A 23,486-nucleotide genomic window follows, 5' to 3' on the forward strand; every position below is an offset into this window, starting at 1 on the left:
TTTTTCCCTTGACGGGCAGGGTGGGTGTTAGTGGTGTGGTCTTGTCCTCCTGCCAGGAATGAGGCTCTTATCTGGAACGCCACTCTTCCCAGCTCTTGCCAAAGCTAGAAACACAGCAAATGAGAATGACTGATAAAAAGTGAAAAGCACTGAGGAGAGTGCGGGTTTTCATGAGCGTCACACCGTACCAAGTGGCAGTTGGCATTGATAGGACCGAAATTGTGTTGCGCGATTAGCCTGGAAAACCTCAGCTGGTTCGGTTGATGGACCTGAAGCAGGGGTGGGGCCGGGGGTTGGTCTGCTTATTTGGTTTGTCTTTGTTTGGCCTGAAACTCTTGTGTGGGGTTTTCTTGTACGCGAAACCCAAAGTCTTGGTAAAAGCTCTAAACGTCGTAACTGTTTGAGTACCTGCACGAGAACCAAAATAATCCAGTTCAGAGTACACAGAGAATCAATGTTGAACTCTTGAGGAAGTGTTTCTGAACCGCCGTCTTTTTCGTGTAGCTTTATCGTAGTGACAGCGACAGTTCAATGCTGGCCCGCAAGTCCCCCTTTGTCCGAAACAATTTGGAAAGACGAACCCTTCGCTCTAAGCAGGTATGTGCCACGTAGACTAATCTGCCGTCTGTATGTACGCTGGGAGTTATTTCTACAAACCGGAAGGGGTAATATTTTAGGTAAGATTAATTGAAAGGTAATATGTTTATTTCCTTGTTTACTTAGATATAATTTTTAAAAGTGTATATAATGTCAATGTTACCAGTATTTGTTAATTTCCTAAGATAATGTCATAATCTAAGATAATACATGATCTTTACATTTTAAAATATAATAAATTAATAAACAGCCATTCTGTATAAGAGATTCTTCTTTCTTTTTTGACAAGGGAGTATATACAGTTTAGAAAATTTGGGTCTTTCACCGTGGCGCATTCTCCTACATAGGACTGTTCTACAGTTTTCCTTTATATACACCGGATTTTTTCTCCACGTCACGCCAGTTTACACAGTTTTGCTCCTTTTAATTTGTAAGGTAGTGGTTCCCTGACTTTCCCGGGCAAGAATTCTTTGAAAGAAAAAGAAATTCCCAGATCTCCTTGTGGTGGTTGTATTTAGAGTAGCCGCTGACTGAGAATGATAAGAAAATACATAACTCAGCAACAAAAGTATTTCTCAGCAGCCATGCTGTTGGCATTTTGGCCTAGGTCTGTCTTTGTTGGGGGCTGTCCTGTGCACTGTGGGCCGTTGAGCTGCATCCCTGGCCTTGACCCACTAGTTGCCGGTACCACCCCCTCCCCCAGTTGTGACGACCAAAAATGTCCCCGGAGGGCCCAAGTCACCCGTGGTTGGGAACCAGTGAGCTCTACTATGAATTCAGGAGAGCTTTTAAATGAGTTTGTGTTTATTAAGTCACTTAGATTTGCATTTAACTTCTGTATATGTGCAAAATAGTGTTATGGGTGTGTAAAACGCATACAGTTATTCAGTCCTCCCAACAACGCTGATAGGCTCGTGGACTTGTGATTTTGTTGCGCTAACTGCCTTCCCCAGCGTTGTTAGCCGTGGCGTGGGAAGTACTGCTCTCAGTTCCGTGTACAAAATTCTATTCTCGTCTTAGAGCTTTCTTGAAAACAGGAGACTTGCTTACTTCAGGCGTGTGTGGGGAGGAGCGTTTTTTGTTGTTGTTGTTGTTGTTGATGTTCGGCCTCGCTGCGCGGCTTGCAGTTGTAGTTCTCTGACCAGGGATTGAATTTGCAGCCCAGCATTGGAAGCGGGGAGTCCTAACCATCGGACTACCAGGGAATTCCCTGGGGAGGAACGTTTTTGACAGCTTGTGTGTGTTTAACCAGAAAGCCCTCAACGTGGTTTATAATGTGCTTTTTTCCCGTTATACAGTAGGCCATTAAGATTTTGCCATGTCGGTCTATTTTTCATCTTTTTACAGTAGCTGCGTTTTCTGCGGGCCTTATAATGTATTTGATCACTTTTCTCTTGTCAGGTATTTAGGAATTTTTCTGTCATAAAGCTTTTGCACATCATCAGCTGTGCCTTTCAGGTGCAAGTCAAATGAAATTTCAGAACCAAAGAAAACACAACATTTTGTGGCTCTTGCTTATATTGTCAAGTAGCACTTGAGAAAGATGACGCCCTCCTGCCCCGTGTGAGAGGGTCTGTTTCTCTGCGCTTTAGCCAAAGCCTAGGTCGTCATTACAGCGGACAGCTTGCTGTCACTGGCTCGTTACCGGAGTGGAGGTTTGAACCCGTGTGGCCCACATCCATGTTGTGTTGGCGTCGGGCCACGCTGCGGCTGTCTCTCTCCAGTGGGGTCGGTCACTCGGGGAAGAAGCTGCGGGAAGGGCGCGGGCGGGGTGGGCGCGCTTACGGCCGCGGTCTCGCAGCCCTGCAGGTCCTCCGTGGCGGCGCTGGCGGCGCGCACGTCCCTGGACCTGGAGCTGGACCTCCAGGCGTCGCGGACGCGGCAGCGGCAGCTGACCGAGGAGCTGTGCGACCTGCGCGAGCTGCGCCAGCGCCTGGAGGACGCCCAGCTCCGCGGCCACGCCGAGCCCCCGGCCTGGCTGCTGCGCGACGAGCGCTTCCGGAGCCTGCTGCGGGAGGCCGAGAGGCAGGTGAGGCCCCGGCCCGCCAACGCGGGGAGGGGGCAGGCGGCCGGGCCTTTCTCGCCTCCCGGTGCCCGGAGCTGGCAGGGGCTTCCATCGCTCTTCCTTAAAACTGGAAGCAAACCCGTCTGGTTCACCCCGCGTTGCTGTTCCAGACGAGACAGACCAAACTTGACTTCCATTCAAGAACAGGCAGCTGAGAAGACGCTGAAGAAGGCCTCCAAAGGGGTGTGCCAGCTGCGCGGGCGGAACCTCAAAGAGCCCATCCAGCTGGGTGCAGGCGTTCAGGTGGGGAGAAGCCCAGGCCTCACTCTCGCGCTTGATGTTTACTGTCATACCTTTGTCATTATGAAGAGTAAAGTAAGTATTGAGAGAGACCCACAAGGAAGTCGAGAACAAAGCTGGAATCCCCACTGCTGTTAGCATTGTGCGATTTTTCTCCTGATTTATTTTCTGTGGAGCTTTAATTAAGGCCAGGTATGATCATTTTTGTTTAATTTTGCATTCAGCTTATTAAGAATTAACATACCACATGTTACTACCTAACCTGTTATTTTTTTCATGACTGATTTCATCTAATAAACATAATTCACTTACCGGCTCTTGTAACATCTTTTATGTTTATGATCATAAATAACAGCAATTTACATATGTACAGTATGTGTTATCTTTGCTTTTTAAAATTTAGAGTGAAGCATACTCTATATTCAGGAAAATATTCTTTTCTTACAAAGATAGTTTAGTGAGTTCTCATAAACTGAACATGACAGAAATCAAAACATTATCAGCATTTCCAGATTACTCTGCAAATTTCCTTAAACACTGTGTTGCATTCTAATGACATAAATTAGTTTTGCATGGTTTTGTTCTTTTATACAGCCGCAGTTAACACAGTTCTATCCATACTACTTTGTGCCTGACTTTTAGCTTTGTTTTTTTCTATACCTGTAATTTTTATGTCCTTATCATAAAATAACACAAGATATTATAACCACTTCCTTCAGTTTTGATTTAGAATTCATATATTGATATATTTTTAAAATGTATTCATTTGTTGATAGAACAAGAATGAACACTTACTATGTAGCAGGCACTCTTCCAGCCACTGGAGGTAAGTCCCTGCCCTCCTAGGAGTATCATAAATTCTATTAAAATTTTGAAAATTTGTGTACAAACATATATTATGGGAATTCAAATTCTGATTGTTCTTTGAACAAGGAAAACCATCATTGATATGAGAGCTTCCTGCCAGCTTTCAGTGTCTGCATATCACCTTCTAACATAATTTTTTCCATGCCCTCCCAGGGAGAAGATAACATTTTTCACGAGACCGCGGGCTAACATATCTCTGCTGCCGGTTGATGATGTTTGATGAAGTATTTATCTGCCTATTTTATTTCTGCGAAGTTCTAAAATTGTCTAGCTAAAATTGTCTTTCAAATATTTGTGCAAAGTTATTAATATACAATTTTTTTTCGAAAGTCTATAAATACGTATTTTTTGATAGTGACAGGAGCAGGGCTTGGCTTTTCCTTGTTGTTAAATTAACATCTCAAACAGGTTATTTTATAAAAGAGTAGCTGTTGTGTGAAGATTCGACAGTTTCCATGCTGTTTTCTTTGACTTGAAGGGTGGAAGACAGAAACTCAGGCAAATTCATGTCATTTATTGATGGTTCTTTTCTTCCTCCTTGAAGGAGAATACTGACTTTAAGATGTATTTTAAGACTGAAACTTGGTTCTTCAGTATTTGCCATGTGGTAGAATGGATCTTTGGGGCCAGTTTTGTGTTCTGACATCGGAAATTCAAACACTATGTGCTGAACTCGTCACTCGTCCCGTTTCTCCTGTGTGCATTTATCATGTATAGTGTACACTTTCGCACCCTTTATGTTCTGTTAAGATGCCACCTTAGGGGCTCAGTCCTAAGTCAGTGCGGGGTGCGCTTTGCGGAGCTTGGTCTCCCACGCGGGCTGGGCACCCATAGCCCCTGGTTTCCGTGCACGTTTCCGTGCCCACCCCGGGTCTGAGGCTGGTCACGGAGCCCCCGGCAGGCACACAGCCCACCCTCACCCGGCCTCGGCAGCCCCGCCTGCCTTTCCAGTCCGCCCCATCTGATCCTGACCGACAAGGAGGGCAGTGGTGGAGCTACTGCTCTGCTGCTCTGCCCTGCAGGAAAGTGAAAATAGAAGAAGGAAGGTGCGTTTTCACTGAGTCACTGGATCCGCTTATGGATAGAGCAGTCACGGCATGGACATGATAACATTTGAAGGCGCTTTTTTGAGGAAGCCAGCTTCTGTGGGAACTACAGCTACCAGGCGAGTCACTCACAGGAGAGCATGTGCTTTCGCTCAGAAGGCCCCCGCCCATGCTGGAGTCTTGCCAACATTTCTTAAGAAATCTTAGAACTAGCTCATGAGGAAAAAAATTTTGGGGGGGGGGAATTCTTTATGAAATAAAACTATACCATTCTTTTAAAATGCCAGATGTTATAGTTTGCCTAATATGTATTTATTATATATGAAATGCACTCCTTCATGAGGCCTCAGAGGAGTAAATGAGGTGAGTCACACAAAATGTAAGAGAAAACGGAACCCACCTCCTGGGTCTTTATGCCCCTCCCATGAAAGTGCCCCTCCCCCCTTAGTCAGCAGCATCTCTCCTCCTTGGTCTGTAAGCACTCCCTTGTATAACCCACCTTCCTTTTCACATTTATTAAAAATGCATTTTGTAAAAGCATTTCATTGATATGTGACCTATCATGGACAGTGAAGTTGTCTGTGGTGGTAAGGCTGAAAACTGTGTGCTTTTTCACACTTGTCACTTCTTGCTATGTATTTCTGCCTCTAGTCCCGGTTTTTTCTCTTTTTTCTTTTGCTAATTTCTCTGCATATATACCCACAACAGAGGTAGAGACACAAAACACATGAGTGCTTGCCAGAAGTGACACCCCCAGGAGACAGCGTTGCTGCTCGGGTCAGGTTGGTGGCAGGCCCTCTCTGTCCCCAGCTGTTGAAACTTCAGATTGATGGGTTGGCTGCCGCTGGACTTTGGGGTGTGTGGAGAGCAAGTTATATGCGTTTGAGGTACATGGCTCCCCAGACATGGGAGAGCCCCGGCCGCGTTGCCGGGCCTGTGTTTAGGCACTGCCACTTGAAGCTCTAAGTGGGTGGAAAGGTTGAGGTAGCTTTCCTGCTAACCCCTACAAAGTAGCAACGTGGGAAAACCCACTGTGCCAATACGGAAAGCCCGCAAGGGTTTTCAAATGTCACTGCCCACTAGACACAGGTTTCTGTTTGGAATGCTTCCCCACCCCAGAGTTAAAAAAAAAAAAAAAAAGAAAGAAATCGCTTCTTTGCCACACCAGAAACAAATGCAGACCCAGCTTTAGTATCAGTTCAAGGAGTGCTGTGTTTTGGCGCCTTTCCCCTGTGCTTCTCCGCCTCCCTCCCGCGTCTGTCTGCTTTCGCACCTGAATGGGACCATAGTGAGAAAGGAAGGAAAAGCCAGGCCAATGAAGGACGGGGAGGTGACGGGTCCGTGCTGCTCGCAGGCCGTGCTGGAAGTGGCACGTGGACAGCGACAGAGGCTAAGCCAGCAGGCAGGGCACGAGGCACCCTAACTGGCTTCTCTTTCGTGATCGATTGTGCAGCTTCCGACTAGTTAAGACTGCCACCCCTGGAAAATATCCCACATGTCCGAAAAGTGAAGTCCAGTCGTCTTAAGGCGTATTTTCTTATGTTTAAGTTTGCCCGTAATCGTGCCTTGGACAATCCGAAGTCTGCCACCAGGGTCCTTTAGAAACAGTGTGATGAGTAAAAGGGAATTCGGTCTTCATTTCATCTGCTCACGTAATTGTCACCACGGAAATAAGTAACTTTCTGTTGTGGGAATAAGTTATAATCAGTATTCATCTCTGTTTCTATCACTGTTCTAATTGTGTCATTTGTATTGTTTGAAAGCATTTCTTCTACAAAATTAAACTAACCTGCCTTAAGAACAGAATGGAAATGTGTGTGATTAAAAAACATGTAATTAGAGACTTAAGTATATTAAAATGTATATAATTGTATTCAACATAAAAAATAGAGGTATGAAAATAGAATAGTACAATGAAGACACATGCAGCCCTCTCCCCTACCCCTTCAACATGGATCATTCTTGGCCCATCTTGTTTGGTCTACACCTCCGCCCGCCCCACCTTCCCGAGTTCTGAAGCAAATACCATACACCTTTCTGGTTGAGCTGGAAACATTTCAGTACATATGGCTAAGAGAGAAAGACACACACAGTATCCTTATCACATCATAACATTTAATAACTCCTCAATGGCGTTCATCATCAATGGTTCACCTTTTCACTTGCCTCAAGATCATTCCTTTTTTTTTTTTTAACTGAACAGAATCTAAATATCTGTTTATTGGGATTTTTTTTTTAAGTCTGTGGTGTTTTGGGGGGAGGGGGAGCTTTCTTGAGATAGAATTCACATACCATACAATTCACCCTTTTAAAGCATGTAATTCATCAGTTTTTAGTATATTCGGAGTTTAGTACGTTCGTAGTGCAAATGCTACAATCAATTGTAAAACTTTTTCCTCACCCCAAAAAGAAACCCTGTGCCGGTTAACCGTCACCCCATTTCTCCGCCCACCCCCGGTAACTGCTAATCTTTCTCTCTCTGTGGATTTGCCTATTTTGGATGTTTCCTGGAAATAGAATCACATGCTATGTGTGCTGGCTTTGTTCGCTCAGCATCATGTCTTCTGGGCTCGTCCACATTGTAGCCTGTGTCAGGACTTCACTCCTTTCTATTGCTGAGTAATATTCCTTTGTGTAGATAGACCACATCGTGTTTATTTGTTCGGCAGTTGATGGCCATTTGGGTTGTTTCCACTTTTTGGCTGATAGGGATAATGTTGCTGTGTACATTTGTGTACAAGTTTTTGTGTGGACATAGGTCTTTATTTCTCTTGGGTCTATACATAAAAGTAGAATTTCTAGATCATATGGTAATTCTATGTTTAACCATTTGGAGAACTGCCAGACTATTTCCAAAGCAGCTGCCCATTTTATATTCCTACCAGCAGTGTACAAGGGCTTCAATTTCTCCACTTCCTGGCCAACATTTGTCATTTTGATCATTGTCATCTTCATAGGTGCACAGTGCCATCTCAGCGCAGTTGTGTCGTTTTTTTTTTTTTTTTTTTTTATGGAACGCTTCACGAATTTGCGTGTCATCCTTGTGCAGGGGCCATGCTAATCTTCTCTGTATCGTTCCAATTTTTTTAGTATATGTGCTGCCGAAGCGAGCACTGTGTCGGTTTTTAATTCACAGGACCCACGCCCCCTACCACACACACACCTTTGTAATTTGTGTGTTTTCTGATCTCCCACAGCCTGGACTTGGCTCATTGTATCCCTGGGTGTAGTTTAACATGTTCCTCTGAACTTTATTTCCTAAAAATAAATGCTGAAAAAAGCTGTTGTTGAACCTAAAAGCTTGATCAGATTCCCTTTTGTTTTTTTCCTTTCTTTTTTGGGGGCTGGGATGGGTGGCAAGACATATCTTCATCCATCAGGTAGCTTATAATGTTTCTTTTTATAGGGTTTGCAACTATTGATAATCAATACCTAGATCCATTAATTCACTAAGGGTTGCAAAATGATGATGTTCTCTCAATTTTTAAAACATTATTATTTACTTTGAAATGCTTTTATTAAGAGAAACTTACTAGTCTATTTGGTTATCCAGTGGTACAGTTTATATGGGAAAAGCAAGATAAATGCTTGAATTTTTTCTTTATTGACCAGTTTTGAAAATAATGGTTTCCCCAGCACTGTTACAGTGGTGACCAATTTGTTTATGGATTTTTTTTTTTTAGTATCGTTATTAACACAAATTTAAATATGTTTGGTGTGCTTTAATCCATTGGAGTGGTTATCCTTATTAATGCTCAAATTCCCTCCTCTGTAGCTGAGGCAGACTGCTGGTTGACTGCTGGGTCCTTTTTAGATGTCCTCAGGAGTCTGAGATGGCTTTCTTGCTACTGAAACGGAGCGGGACCCTACAGAGCTTTCCCAGGGACAGACACTTGCCCAGGCCCTGTGTCCCCTGCCCACCTCTTGTGTGTAGAAAATCCTTAGCATCTTAGACCTTCCCTGAGTTCCAAAAAGAAAAATTTAATAAGAGAAGAAAAAAAAAACCAGAAACAAAAGAAAATATTCAAGTAAGACTAATAACAGTTTAGCCATAAAACAAGGTCAAGGGCCTTTGGTTCTTCCTCAGGGGCTACAGATAATACCCTGGGCTGTACCCTTCAGTTGTCTGCAGGCACTAAAACCTCCACCAGGTGGAAGAAGTTAATTGCGTGCTGGTCACATAGACCCCAGACCAGTTGGAACCAGAAGGTTGATGATCGAGATTCCTGATTTTTTAAATCACCCTGTTACCTCACCATCAACCCATGAGAGAATTGTGCACGAGCTAGCTGATCACACACCCTGTCACCCTCTCGCTCACACTGTCTTTAAAAACCCTTCCCTGAAAGCCACTGGGGAGCTTGGATCTTTTGAGCTAAGCCGCCAGTTCTTCCTTGGCCTTGAAACAAACGCTGCGCTTTCCTTCACCACAAGCCAGTGTCAGTACATTGGTTTTGCTGCTCTATGGGTGAGGGGACCAAGTTTGGTTTGGTAACACTACCCTGCTTGACCAGATGTTTGTGACCTGGAAATGGTCATTTCTCCAGGGAGACTTGGTTTCTTGGTGGCAGGAGTACTCGTTACTGCTGGGTTAGTCATTGTTTTTAGATTTATTGTCTCTGTTAAGTAGAGTGACAATATTTTCTTGTCACGCATCTCAATTTTTGCTTTGAAACAAGTGATCAGACACTGCCACCTCATTTTGGAGCAAGATTTGCAGGCCCTTGGTTGCATCCAAAGGCAGAGGCTGCACGTCTTTTGGTTTGGAAACATCGTGTCTGGGACCTGTGGCGAGAGGCACGCAGCCTTTTAGAATCTATGGTTTTCCGTCCTTCCCACCAACAGACACTCTGGCCAGATTGCTTTTCCTACTCTGCAGTTACAGACAGAATCCCCTGGGTAATAAACACAAATTGTTTTATTGCAATGGAATTAGTTTAAAAGAAACGCTTTGCAGCACTGCCCAATAGAACTATCTGCAATTATGGAATTGTTTTATATCTGCACTAAAATATAGTAGCCACTAGCCACATGTGGCGATCAGGCACTTGACATGTGGCTAGTGTGACTAAGGAACTGAAATTTATTTTAAAAATATTTTTTAATTAAAAAAATATTTATTTATTTAGGCTGTGCCAGGTCTTAGTTGTGGCGTGCATGTGGGACCCAGCTCCTCGACCAGGGATTTAACCTGGGCTCCCCGCATTGGGAGTGCGGAGTCTTACCCCCTGGACCATCAGGGAAGTCCGTGAATTTTAAATTTTATTAATTTAAATTAATTTAAACTTGAATAGCAGCTTGTGGCTAGTGGCTACCATATTGAAGCAGTGCAATTTTACCCTGTATTACTGTGTAAGGGGAATAATTATGTCCAACTGGCCAGGGGTTACATGCCCTGCTTTCCCCGTGGGTGGGTTTATGTGAGTTGACAATGGTGTGCAAATGAACTGGGCCACGTGGGGCTTTATATATAGGTGTGTGTGTGTTAGATTGTGAGTCTTTATAACTTTTTCCACTCGGCTCAAAATATGCTAGGTATTTTGATAAGCAGATATAGGGGTACACATTTTTCCTTGCGTCTCAGGCTGCAGTAAGGCTCTGCAAAGCACTGCTTACTCTTTCCAGAGCCCTCACTTAAGCCTCAAAACGCCCCCAGGTGGTGGATCCTTTTACTACCTCTACTGCTCCCCACTTTCTAGAAGGGAAAATCGAGGCTTGCAGAAGCTTGACAAATAGCACAGACAATAATACTGTAATGTGGTTGTTATGTAATACTTCAAGATGGCGTCTGAGAACATTTGAAGACATTGTTGGTTCTGGTGTAACACTGTATCCCAGAGACAGTTGTTTTTTTTTATTTTGTTTTGTTTTTTACCATGTAGTGTGCTTCCATGTCTACGAAAACTTCCCTTCCCTCTCTGTGTCCTAGTCACTGGGTTCCGCTCCCCAGAGATAACCACCCTTTGCAGCTTCCTGTGCATCAGTTCTGAAATAGTCTATGAAGATACAGGCAATCATACTTCCCACGTGCCAGCAGTACCACATTTAAGGGATTATAATGAAGCAGAGCTTCCAGCATGTTATACAATGGTGAACTCTTTAAAATGACTGGGAAGGGCCTGCCCTGGAGGTCCAGTGGTTAAGACTCCGCGCTTCCACTGCAGGGGGCCTGGGTTTGATCCCTGGTCGGCCGGGGGATTAAGATCCCTCATGCTGCGGGACTCGGCCAAAAAAAAAAAAGAAAAACAAAGCCTGGGAAATGGAAGATTTGAGTGAATGAAATTATACTGTATAAGCAGGGTTTCTCTGCTTCGGCACTAGTGATATTCTGGGCTGGAACCTTCTCTGTTGCAAGGCTGTCCTGGGCACTGTAGGTTGGTGAGCAGCATCCCGGGCCTCCACCCACCAGATGCCAGGGCCCCCCCCCCCCGCCCCGAGGTGTGGCAGCCAAAACTGTCCCCAGACAGTGTCCCATGTACCAGCAGCAGATAAGAGGAAAAAAAATGTAAACGATTCAAAGGGATTAAGAAGTAGAAGTCTGTGAAGAAAGCAGAAGGCGCCAGTATGGAGAAATTAAAGCTCAAAGGTTATTACGTAAGTGTTTGAAGAATCTTTTCAGGAAGGATCTTAACGGCTATCTTTCAGTCTTCGCACATAGCAGAATAAGAAGTGAATTTAAATGGAAGAGAAATTAAGGCTGGACCTGCGGACGATGAAATGGTAACATCAGTTCTGAGCTGCCATCTTCCTTCCTAAAGATTTTTATGAGCAGAATAACCTAGGATGATTAGGAATTGTTCTCTCCGGGCTTTGCAGTTAAGATTTGAGAATCTTCAAGGAATGAAATCTGCGTTAAAAAGTAGCAAAATGTACATAATCCATGATCATGCCTCCTACAGTGCTTAAAAAAAAAAGCAATAGCTGTTTCTTGTTATCAAAGCAATGCATGTTAATCGTAGAAAAATTAGAAAATGCTGCTAAGCTAAAAAGAAGAAAATGAGAAATACCCTTAATCTCACTAATGAGTGAAATACTAAGGTTGATACTTTAGTGAATTTGCTTCCCAGTTGTTTTCTCTGTTCAAAAGTATTTGTGTAGATATAAATATATTAAACTGTAGGGGGGGAAACTCTTCCCTTCTTCCCTTCTAGGTTTCTTGACTGGTCTAATAATTAAATTGACATAAGATGGATTAACAGGAGGGAAACAAATTTAATTTCCTGTGGTAGGGGAGCCCATAGAATTCTGAGACTCCAAGAAGTCACCAACGCAGGCAGCTTTTATACCTTCTAGACAAGAAAACCATAAGTTTGTGTAGAATTGGAGAAACAAAGGGGTTTGGGCTTGGGCTAGCAAATTAGTGCAAGTAACAAGGTTTGTTTATACAGCCTTCCAGGTGGTGAATTTCCTGTCTCCGCAATAAGGATGCCTTTTATCCACCTGGTGGGGGGCAGGGTACCTTCACATGCCTTTGGGGGGACCAAGGAAGGTCAGAGTGTCTTTTATTTGCACAGGCTGTTTCTTAAGTAACTTTAATTCAAAATAATCAGTATGCCAAGTGGCCTATTTTGGGGGTGGCATCTTCTGCTTCCCTTCAACACCTACATACATTCGTCGGATCATTCAGCACATAATGCTTTGGAGCTTGCTTTTTTTCATTTAAGACACGGTGAATGTCCTTCCATGTCGAAAAGTATCTATTACCATATCTGTTTTAATTCTTGTGTTGTATCGATGTCTTATAAACCTAACCTATCCTCTGTTTCTGGCCACTTAACTTGCTGCTGGTGCTTTGAGGTCATAAATAATATTGCAGCAATTCTTCCTTTCACGATTCTTTTTTCCTAATGCGGCTAGTTCCTGGAGCAAATGACAGCAATAGCTGTCGGGCCCACTCTATGTTTCAACCCGCGCATATTTGCAAGGTTTTTGGTAGGAATTGCTAAACATCCCACCAGGAAGATTGTTCAATTTACATTCTTATGGCGGGGGGGGGGGGGGGAGAATCTTTTTTTTAAGTCCTTGCCAAAAGGACAATTTCATGGGTGGAGGTGGAGGATGTTGGAAGTGATCTCATTCTGTTGAAAACCGTGCGCCCCAGTTTTAGGCTTTTCCTGAATTGCCTGTTTGCTGTAATGTTCTTCACACTTGAACAATCACCTGGAGAAGAGAAGGTGAAACTAACCTACTGGCAAAAAATTCGCCCCGCGACGAGGAAGGTGCCTCTGCTTGAGTCATTTCCGCCAAGCGGGAACACAGAGCAAGTCACTTCGGACCTCGGAGGGCATTTTATAGACCGCCCCGCGTCCCAGCTCCCGTCGATTCTTGGAACTCCCACCACCGTAGTCCCGGCAGCCCAACCCCAGCGGGCAGCGCGTCCCGTGTCGGGGACGCGGGGTTCTCTGTGCACCCGAAGGAACCGACTGTACGAGGCTTGGAAGGGCCGGCCTCCAGAGCCGAGGTGACCCAGCCTGCCGGGAAGGGCTGAGTGGCTGCACGGAGCACGTGACGCTCGCAGCCTGGCTCTTGGCTCGGGGTAGTGGGGGCCCGCCCCACGCGCCAAAGGCTGAAATCGGCTTCTGCCTCCGGCAGGAAAATGAGCTTGTCAGTTTCTGTCTCTAGTGGGCCCTCAACCCACTGGAGCATGGGATTTCGGTAGCATTTAAATTTTATGTCTCAGGAATCTGAAAGCAAAAGGTAAGTTGCTTATCACTCAGAAAAACAAATGAGAGGAAGGACCTGGAATACTGTACGGCCACTTTGTTGATTTTTCAAATCGAGTTGAAAATAATCGATCGCTGTGCGAGACAAGGGCTGTTATTTAGCCCCAAATTAGAGACTGACCTTCTGAACAGAAATGTGGTTAAATCAGGAGGGGATGGTGGTAAAAGGGCCCGGGGTTAAATATAGAAGGACATGAAAGCTGCCGCAATAAATAGCAAGCAAGTAATAACCCTGGCCTGCTTGTGAAACAGCCCGTTTCACATCTCTTTCAGGGGCGCCAGCGAAGGTGATGTTAAAATTGCAATTTAAATTCAAACGAAAGGAAACTAATCTATATGAAACTGGAATACAAATAAAAACAGTTCCTGCTTTTGCTCTTTCACATTTCAAAAACGTTTATGTGGTTTGGCAAGAAAGTTGGTATCTTCACTTATTAAGTCTGAAATATGCCATTTCAGATTTATGAAATGATCACAGTTGGAATTTTCTAAGTCCCTCTAGGCAAGGCTATTTCAGTTGTGAATGAGAAATATTGACATTGTACATATTTTCTGTAATAGAAGACTCACTTCCGCAGAATGTGATAAAAATTAGAAAACGTATAATAATGAGTTATTGCGAATTAACTTTCATGTCTGAGAGATCACATTCTTTACCAGAAGATTTAGGAAAACAGACACAAGTACAACCATGCTCATGCACTAGCACTTTACTTTGAACAGTCAAATGTTCAAGTAAGAAGTATAACTACGTGGTGTCACTGTTGTTTTCTTCGGCAAAAACACGTTGATATTGGAATGCAGGTATTGAGAGTAATTACAAGCATTATTCATCAGTGCAATTGGTATTACATTCCACAACGTATATGCTTCAAATTAATGTATTTGATATACGGTTTGAAACATGGACCCTCTATGCAAAATATGTATATGCATTCTGTATTTTAACTGTCATTTTGATTTGCACAAAATAGGTTTGTTTATTTAGTTCTCCACTGCATTTGATAAAGACTTTAAAAGACTAAATTATTTCCTTTCATTACTAATCACCTTATTGAAATCCTATTACCTCTGTGGAGCCTGGAGTCATTTGGGTCTCCCCTTCTGTGTGCTGTTTGTTTCCCACAGTTGGTGGAAGGCTAGGCCAGCTGCCCACACCAAACACACCGCCCTGAAAGGAGAGCAGAGCGAGGCTTCCCGGCCACTCGCTCTTCGCCTCCAGTGACTTCCAGGGTCTTCCCTCCCTCCCCTCCTCGCCCCGAGGGCGTTACGTGGCGGCGTGGGCCCGCCTCCCGGTGACGTCAGCAGCCATTGCACCGAAGAAAGGATGCGGCGCAGGTGGGCGACCGGCCTGCGCCATGCGGCACTGCAGGTAAGGGACTCTGCAGGAGGAGCCCCTGCAGCCCGTCGGCGCCCCAGAGTGGGGTTTCTGGCTGCTGCGGATGCTGCAGGCACCAGGCAGCAGGGGGGGCGCGGAGGGCGGTTGCTGCAGGCTCACGCGTGACTTGGGTCTTGGCAGGCGCACCCTGGGAAAGTGGGCAGGGGCCAGACTAAAAGACCCGGGCTTCTTTCACAGGAGGGGAAAAAAATCAGAAATGATCACAGTACACGCATTGTAAGGAGAGACAGGGGCTGCTTGGCAAAGATAACTGTTTACCGACGGTCATTGTGCTTCTTAAATAATGACACATTTACTGATTCTCCTTACAGGGGTTTGTCCTCAGTAGTCAGCCTGATTTCTTTCAAAGCCAAGCTGCTTTGCTTGAAATGGAGTGGAAAATTCTTGGTTAGCATTTGAAGAGCTAGATGTGCGGTCTAAATTGTTTGGCATTATTTTGCAAGGTTCCAGCATTTAAAGGGGATATGTCAGAAATGTGTTTGTTTTCTCCAGGTGTTTTAAATAGATTAAAATATAACAGTATCCAATAAAATAAAGCTCCCAATGTGCGTGTAGGAGAGTGCAAACCAGCTACATCTGTTAAGATCAAAAAGGTCTTTAGAAGGGGGTGGAGCTGGAAATGAACACCAAAAGCCATGAATTTCCAGTGTTCATTTTGTTTTTTACGCGGACCTCTCACTGTTGTGGCCTCTCCCGTCGCGGAGCACAGGCCCCGGACGGACGCACAGGCTCAGTGGCCATGGCTCACGGGCCCAGCCACTCCGCGGCATATGGGATCTTCCCGGACCGGGGCACGAACCCGTGTCCCCTGCATCGGCAGGCGGACTCTCAACCACTGCGCCACCAGAGAAGCCCTCCATTGCTAAGTAATTTGCTTGCTGAAAGAAGGGGCTTGATGACTGCAGTGGCAGATGGAGGAGGGATCAGCTGACTTCAATTTTAGCAGGACAGGAGGTGGGATTTTAATGGACTCTTTTGAGAGTTCACACCTGTGTTTACATTCCTTTCTCTGGTTCACATACGACCCGAGGCCAGGACATGTGTGGGTACCCTTAAGAGGAGAATGTGGCGTTCTTTCCTGTAAAATGTGACCCCTCTGGAAGCCGTGGTATCACTGAATTGTATTGGAACTCACACCATGTATTATTTGACCCATCCAGCAACTGTGGGAGGACCTGTAAAACAATGGTATTTTAGTTGATAATTAATAAGGCATTTTTTTCAGCGTTTGGACGCCCTGATGTGTTGCTGCAGTAATTCAGTAATTAATTTACTGCAGTTTTCTTCATTTGGTTCAGGTTGGCTATTAGAGTCAAGGTCCTCAGGCCCCTACCTTCCCTTGTTCCCCAGCCCAACCCTAGACAGAGCAGATGAGAGACAGATGTAGTAGAGACCTGATTCCACTTCTGGCTTTGGGACTGTGGAACCTGGGACAAGTCACTTTGTGTCTTTGGGAGTCAGTTTTCTTGTCCCCAGAGTGACCAAGGAATTTATATCAGGGTTTCTCAGCCTTGGCACTATTGACGTTTGGGGCTGGATAAATCTGTTTGTTGTGGGCACCGTCCTGTGCCCTGGAGGATGTTTCTTTAGCTGCATCACTGGCCTCCACCCACTAGATGCCAGTGGCCCCCGCCCCCCAAGTTGTGACAATGAAAAATGTCTCCAGACCCTGCCACTTGTTCCCTCGTGGGGCTCCATTGCCCCTGGTTGAGAACCACTGATTTGGATGATCTTAAATGTTCTTCTGGCTCTGGTATTCTAGAGTTCATTTTCCTATGATTTGTTTCATGCTGAGCCTTAGGTCAGAGATCCGATTCCCTTTCATGATGTTGTCAATGCGGAGACTTTTTTATGCTCTGGGGTTCCAGAAGTAGCTTCAGTCAAAAAGGGGAGGCCTGTTTTGTGTGCCAGTCGTAGCTGGGAAGCTAGCTTGCCAGAGTGTCAGGGAAGGAGGGAAGAGCACAAGCAGTAGACCAGCGTGTCCAGAACTGGGGTAGACCAGAGTCCCCATCCTTATCTGCAAAAGTGGGAATAGGACCCATGTGGAGGTGTCGAGGGGAGGGAGTGAGGTAACGCGGGTGCTGGCCCGTTGTGGCCGTCACGGTCATGCGCTTTACGCTCCAGTGTAGGACTGGCCGCTAAAGGTCTGGCTCTGACACTTCAGAGAGCGGCTTTTGCTGCACCACTTCACCTCTTGGAACCGTTGCCGAAAATGTAAATGGGGCTACTGTACTTGCTGGTCCTGCTTCTTTGGCTCTTGGGGGGATCAGATGGATGTAAGAGGGTCAGCAAGCTGGAAACTCCCGGGAGACAGGAAGCAGTCATGGCAGTGGCATTGCGAGGCATGGGCTATGTGTAGTGGGTTTGGGGGAGGGAGCTTATAATCAAACAATTATCCTTGTCCCCACCACGGGCCTGGGACTGTGGTGTGCCACTCCCCCAGTACCCTTGCCCTCAGCTCGCTCTCTCAGCCTCTTCCTGGCCCCATAAAAACTGCTCTCCTGGGGGAGGGTTGGTTCTTTAGCGAGAAGGAGCCAGTGTGCAGAGGCCGGGGCACAGGCAGCCTCCTTTGTCCACTTCCAGCCATTTTCTTTACAGGTGGCGCCCACAGCTGGCCAGGTAGCTTGTCCCCAGAATGGCTTGGCACGCTATGTGGGTCATTGGGCGTTGTCTCTGCACCCAGTCAATGATGTGAAAGAAAATGAAAGAGGAGGAGGGCTTCCCTGGTGGCGCAGTGGTTAAGAATCCGCCTGCCAATGCAGGGGACACGGGTTTGAGCCCTGGTCCGGGAAGATCCCACGTGCCGTGGAGCAGCTAAGCCCGTGCGCCACAACTACCGAGCCTGCGCTCTACAGCCCACGAGCCACAACTACTGAGCCCACGTGCCACAACTACTGAAGCCCGCACGCCTAGAGCCCGTGCTCCGCAACAGGAGAAGCCACTGGAGTGAGAAGCCTGCACACGGCAAGGAAGAGTAGCCCCCGCTCGCCACAACTAGAGAAAGGCCCCGCGCAGCAAGGACGACCTAATGCAGCCAAAAATAAATAAAATAAATAAGTTAAAAAAGAAAAAAAAATGGAGGAGGATTCTCCATCAAAAGCGACTTAAGCGATGGAATGACTGTCCTAGGCAGCTCTGCTGCTGTGACAGAGTACCACACACCGGGTGGCTCATCAACGACAGACATTTATTTCTCACAGTTCTGGAGGCTGGAAGTCTGAGCTCAGGGTGCCCGCATAGCTGGGTTCTGGTGAGGGCTCTCTTCTGGATTGCAAATGGCTGCCTTCTTGTGTCCTCGCATGGGGGGAAGAGAGCTCTCTGGCCTCTTCTTATAAGGGCACTAGTTGCGTCGTGAGTGCTCCATCTTCATTACTTAATCACCTGCCAAAGGCCCCACCTCCTAATACCATCACATTGGGGATTGGGATTTCAGTATATGAATTCTGGGGGATACATTCAGTCCATGACAATAACCAGCTATAACTTGTGCCCTTGATTGGATCCTGGCTTGAACAAACATCAGTAATAGGCTTTGGGGACACCTGGGTTATTTTTATGTGCCTGCCTCCTAGATCATGCGAGGAGACTGTTGTAAATTTGATTAGATGCCATAATCTCGTGGTGTGGTAGGCATCCAGCTCAGCCACTCCTCATTCCTGACACCGAAACAGTGAGATGAGACATGGTTGTTTCCTGCTGCCATGTTTCAGGGTGATTTGTTACACAGCAGTAGATAACTAACACGTGTATATGTACAGGAGTCTTATTTTTCAGTGATGCATGCTGAAGTAGTTAGGGGTGAAGTGTCATGAGAGCAAAAACTTTTAAATTTTTTTTTTTTTAACATTTTTGGAGATCTTTTTAATGTATGGCTGAAGAGAAGACAGATGAATTCTCAAACCTGCTTCTGCGTTCAGTCTGTTGCAGTATCACCTGTCATGTAGCCTCTGGAAAATTCCACTGTACACTCATGAGAGAATGAGAATGGAAAAAGGCAAATAAAAATGTACAATTATTATAAGAATGTTTTCGGCAGCATGGACCCCCTTAAAAGGCCTTGGGGACCTCAGGGTGTTCCCAGACTACACTTTGAGAACCACAGTAATTTACTTTTAAATGGTTCAATTGAATGGAGAGAGAGCGAGAAGAGGCAAATACAGTCAAATAGGAACACTGGTTGAATCTGATTGGTGTTATTAATTGGACTCTTCTCCATAATGTACTGTGTATTTGAAAATGTGCACAATAGGAAGTTCAAAAGAAGGTAGAAAAGAAATGTAGACTCTTGGACATGTGAGGGATTCTGATTGAGATCTGAGAGTGAAGCCCAAGGGGAGCATTCTTAACCTGAGCTCCAGGTGCCCTTGACCGCACGAACCTGAGGCCCCAGGTGAGACCTGCTGGCCCGGAGGTTCCCAGCTTGCCCAACTGCCCTCCAGCCCTGCACCCTCCCAAACCAGACCCAGGGGGATTAGTTAGTGGCGAGGAGGGTGGGTGTATGAGCCCTCTGCAAATTCTGGCATGTGGGCTGCGGGAAAGGCCTTATTATCAAACCCTTGCTTGACTGTGTTGTCGGCCTGGCCAGAGATAAGTTGTCCTTTCTGAGGGCAGGGGTGGTTTCCTTTCTAGAGAGCGATAAGTAGTTTTTGAATGACTTGTTTTCCATCGAAATAGTAATAGATGCTTTCTGGGAGGATTTCACGCAGGATAAAGGTTATGGAAAGAAAACAAAGTCTCTTTCCCATTCCCGGTCCCCCATCCCACTTGGAAAGGCAACCACTGATAAGTGTCTTATATACTGTTTCAGAAAATGTCTGTGCAAATACATCCATCTATAGAATGTACGTAGCACTTTCCTTTCTCTTTTTTCTTCACTAGGATGTAATTTACGTGGAATGAAATGCATAGATCTTAATTCAGTTGGTTTTGACCAACTGAAGCGAACATTCTTGGTACTCCCACAGGGCCTCATCTTGCCCTCCTTTAGTCAAATCCTCTGGCTGGAGGGTACCACCATGCTGATTTCTGTCAGCACAGTTTACTTTCGTCTGTTCTTGAACTTCATATACCTGGAGTCCTATGATCTGTACACTCTTATGTCTGGCTTCTGCACTGATTGTGCATGATTGTGAGATTCATCTGTGTTGTATCATGTAGCACCGATTCATTCATTCATTCCATTTTCTTGTGAAAGTACTTGGGAGAGTAATATACTTGATAGACCTCGTTTCTCTTAGTCCTGCTGTTTGGAAGCTGTTGTACATCAGCTCGCTCACAGCATGTTCCAGAGTGTGGACGGTGTGCAAGTTTACTTAACCAGTCCCCTCTTGATGGGTGTGTGGATTCCTCAAGCTTTTGTAATCAATGCTTGTGGTATTAATGCCAATGTAAAAATGCCAAACAGGAAAAGACCTCTGGGATTAATTAAATGCATAGAATTTAGATGTTGGAAGCTAGCTAGCTTCAAAAATCAAAGCAACCCTTATATTTTACATATGACCAAGAGATGTCCCGAGAAGTCAGGTGACTTGCCCAAGGTCACGTGACCAGTGGCGACAGAGTTGGGGAACAGCCCAGGTCCCCAGATGCCTTGTACAGAATGTTCTTTTTTGCACTGTAGGCTCTGTGAGGGAAGGAACCGTGTGTGCTTTGTTCAGCACTGTAAACCCAGCACATAGCACGTGGCAGAGTAAGTGCTCATTAAATTTTCGTTGGATGAAAAATTAAGTGAAATGTTAGTACCCTGAGAAAAGACCACCGATATCCTGAGAACTGCAAAGGCGTTTCCATGAGACGTGAGCCTCGATATTCTTTCGTTCATTCATTCATTCACTCCCTCATTTACTTCTTTGTTCAACCAGTATCTGTTGGGTCCCTGCTGTGTGTCTAGGCCAGGGTTTCTCACCCTGGACACTATGGGCTCTCGGGCTGGATGATTCTCTGTGGTGAGGGCTGTCCTGTGCACTGTAGGATGTTTAGCAGTGTCCCCGGCCTCCACCCACTCGATGTGGGTTGCAACCGTTCTCCACTTGTGACAGCTGAACTCCAGACATTGCGAAGTATCCCCTGGTAGGGAAAATTGACCCCAGTTGAGACTACCAGTCTAGGCACTGGGGTTTACCATGGAACCAAATGGCCAAGGTTCGTGCCTCGGTGGAAGTGACATTCAAGTCGAGGAAAGAGAAGATAACTGATGGGTTGTGCTGTCGCATGAAATATAGTGGGAGGCGGAGGGTGGGCAGTGGTGGATTCAGAACCCTGGTTAGACAGGGCGGTCACGGAGGCCCGTCTGAGGGCTCACATGTGACCAGTGACTGAGGGGGAGACACGTGAACATCGAGGGGGCAGAGAGCTCGGGCTGAGGGAACAGCCAGTGCAAAGGCCCTGAGGCGAGGCAGCAAGGAGGTGGCCGTGTCCAGAGAAGAACCACCCAGAGAAGCGTGGTGGGAGAGGTGCTTGGAAGGGTGGCTGGGGGGACCCTGTGGGGACTTGGAAGGAGTGGCACCAACCCTGGTGACTCTAGGTGTGATGGCAAGACACTGGGTGCTCTTGAGTGGGAGAGTGACACTTCTGGACTTGTGTTTGAAAGGATGGCTGTGGCTGCTGTAAGGAGAAAAGTCAGATGTGGGTGAGAGAGAGAAAGCAGGGTGGCCAGCGAGGAGGTGGGGACGGTGGCCACGTGAGCGGTGACCTGGGTGGCCAGGTGAGCTGTAGCTTAGAGGACCGTGCCCTTAACTAAGTTAGCAGCCACGTCGTGCTCGGAGCCAGGTGGGCCTTGGACATCAGAGGAGCACGTGTGGTCAGGTCACACTGTGAGTGTGTGATTACAGCGCCTCGAGCTGGAGGCCACCTACCGCACTTGTCAGCACAGTGTCACCAGTGACGGGCGGCAGTTTGCAGGGACAGCAGAGGCGACAGCTCTTGTATTCCACATACGACACTGGAAAGGCTCCCCTTCCGGCCTCCTGGTGTGGATGAAGTCGCTCGAGCTTTCTCGCGGGCCCTTGAGCCTGCCGCCTGCCTCTTTCCCCGTGAATTGGCTGTTCTCTGTCTGGAGGGCTAAGCCACCCCCTGTGCTGGCCAGCCTGGGTCAACCACGGTCCACTGTCGCCGAGCCCTCCCGTGCAGGTCCTTGTGCCGGTCCTGAGAGCAGGGAGCTGGCCGTCGGTTGGACTGATGGAAGTTTGAGACCAGAGCCTTCCCTGTTGGAGGTGACTGTCCGCCTCCTGGGGTCCCGTGCGGGGAGAGCCCCGCAGGCTAGGCCGGGCCCTCGAACCCCCGAGGATGCTGCGGGGCCCACTCCCACCAGCGGGAGCGCTGATCCGGGGGTGGGGGTGGGGTTTGGCTGGAGGGAGCGTGACACAGACACGCGGAGTTCTGTTAATCCCCTCGGGAGGTCTGTTCCTTGCCCTGGTGCCCGGGGACCTGCTGACTCATTTCTCGTGGCTGCTGTTGCTTCTCCTGGGCTCGCCCCGCACTTTTTACCACATCTCTGGGGTTGGCCAGAGCTTACCTCCTGCCGGGATCTTAGCCTCCCTTCTGGGTTGCGATGGTCAGTGTAAAATTTATTGTTTCCATCCACTGGAGCCCTTGGAGGTGCTGGTTGGGTTAGGACGAGAGGGGCCACCGCAGCGATCCCAGACATATTATTTTCCTCTTAGCTCCGTCAGGCCTCCCACCAGCCTGCCTTTTGCCCAAAACATAGGAGTTGACTGACGTTTCAGCCCTCACCTTGGTAACTCCGCTGGAATACGGTGAAGCCACCCCGTGGCCATGTTCCCGCTGTGGCCTTGCTCTGAGGACACTGCGAAGGACGCCTCGAGGCTGCATTGGAGGACTCCGTGCATTTAACCTTCACGGAGATGCTAGTTGTGAGTGTCTGTGACATTGTTTTCATCCACGAGGGGGAGTAGCCCACATGAGCAGGAAGTAGATTGTTGCGGAGGAAGATGGTCTGCAGAGGTCCCAGGAGAGGGAGGGACACCTCGGCCTTTCTCACGAGCATCGTCTTCAGCCACTGTTATGGGCTGATATTGTGTCTCTCAGAGCTCACATGGGTGAAGTCCTAATCCGTAGTACCTCAGAATACGACCTTACTTGGAGACGAGATCTTTATAGAGGTAATCAACTTAGAACGAGGCCACGAGGGTGGCCGCAGTCCAGCGTGACTGGGGTCTTTATAAGAAGAGGAGGTTTCTGCACAGACAGGCGCAGAGCGAAGAGGGTGTGAAGGGGCGCGAGGAGAAGGCGGCCGTCTACCAGCCAGGGAGAGAGGCCTGGATGGATCCTGCCCTCACAGCCCCCAAGGAACCAATCCAGGCGTACTGTCGCCTGGATCTCAGGCTTCTGGCCTCCAGCATTGGGAGACAAGAAGTTTCTGCCATTTGAGCCACCCGGCCTGTGGGGCTGGTCAGGGCAACCCAGGTGAACTAATCCAGCGGTGTTTTCCAGGGCACACGAGCCATCGCCCACCCGGGAGGTTGGACGGTAACCCAGCAGCCTTTACTTGAGCGCTTTCCGCGCAGTTTAGGAGAGGCTTGGCGAGCAGT

The 23,486-nt window shown here is 46.9% G+C and overlaps 1 protein-coding gene across 1 annotated transcript in view; it reads left to right on the forward strand.

Moving 5' to 3' along the window:
• Nucleotides 1-13,463: 13,463 nt before the first annotated feature.
• The window catches only part of LOC309978901 (H(+)/Cl(-) exchange transporter 4-like), a gene marked incomplete at its 3' end in the record, with an annotated part of 164,979 nt that continues 154,956 nt past the window's right edge, over nt 13,464-23,486 (forward strand). Inside the window, 1 exon segment of the mRNA XM_082865565.1 lies at nt 13,464-13,512.

This window comes from Leucopleurus acutus (genome assembly GCF_964270905.1).
Source record: "Leucopleurus acutus genome assembly, chromosome: Y".
NCBI classification, from domain to species: domain Eukaryota; kingdom Metazoa; phylum Chordata; class Mammalia; order Artiodactyla; family Delphinidae; genus Leucopleurus; species Leucopleurus acutus.